The following is a 1,067-nucleotide window of genomic DNA, read 5'->3' as shown; positions in this document are numbered from 1 at the left end:
CATAGTCTGAGCGCCCATGCTAGTGTGTTAGCAAAGGTGAATATTTTGTTTGTGCAACCCATCTCCCAGTCCTCTCATCTGCTTGTGCTCTGGCACAAGTGGTTGGGCAGTGTCCAGGTGGTGTGCTGCGTCATGCTACAGCCTCAGTTCATCCACTTTCCTGAGGTGCAGAAATGTACGTGGTGTGCCCATCAAGACTCCAGCAGCTGGGGTTTCCCTGTGCAGATCTGGTCTGGCTGGTCTGAGAAGATGTGAGTCTGGAGAGGTGAATGTTCCTAGTCTGATATGAATTCCAATGTAGCCAAAGATGAAGCTTTGACTTAAAGCAAAGGGCTCATCCTTTGTGCTTTGATTCCTGGCTGAGTGCTGAGAATGATTTACTTTGGTGTCAGAGCTCCTCAGAGTATTTTAAGGATCATAGGCCTTATTTATTGTAGGAAAGAATGACCATATTAAGGATGTTAAATAAAGTTTTAAAGATACAGTCTATCCTCTCAGTGGTTATGCTTTGCTATGAGGGTTCAGAGCATCTCGCTGTGGTGACCATGGAAAAGTTCGTGTTTTGAGTTGTAACCACTCTTGGTATTTAATCACCTGTCCCAGGGACAGGAGTAGATCCAAGCATCCTTCTTGTCTTTTCTAATGGTATCTCCCCTCTGATCAGTACTGTCTGCTTGTTCAGGCTCTAGTAGTTATTCTGGCCTTCCCTGAGTAAGAGGCTACGGCTGCTGTACTAAACTGCATCCACTTTTTTTTTAGGATGGGGTTTTTTTCTGCAGGAACCTTTGAAATTACATTCCTTTCAAGGGACTGGGCAAAAACTCCTTAAATATGCCAAGCTGATAGCTCTACTTTTTAAAAAATACACCAAAGAACTCAATGGAGAACTCCATATTCCAAAGAACAAGCCATAGCCTTGTCTGTAGTGACAAGAAGAGGTGCAAGTTTGGGGTTTTTTTAGCCTGTGTCTAAAAAAATAAATATGCTTTATCTACACTGCATTTGCCTGCCATTTTGGGAAGAGGAGTGAATCAGTATTTTAGAAAGCCAAAAAAAGAAAAGGCTAC

The sequence above is a fragment of the Lepidothrix coronata genome, unplaced genomic scaffold (assembly GCF_001604755.1).
Source record: "Lepidothrix coronata isolate B3197 unplaced genomic scaffold, Lepidothrix_coronata-1.0 Scaffold22, whole genome shotgun sequence".
In the NCBI taxonomy this organism is placed as follows: Eukaryota; Metazoa; Chordata; class Aves; order Passeriformes; family Pipridae; genus Lepidothrix; species Lepidothrix coronata.
The sequence above is the reverse complement of the archived record's forward strand: the minus strand, read 5'-3'. Positions refer to the sequence as shown.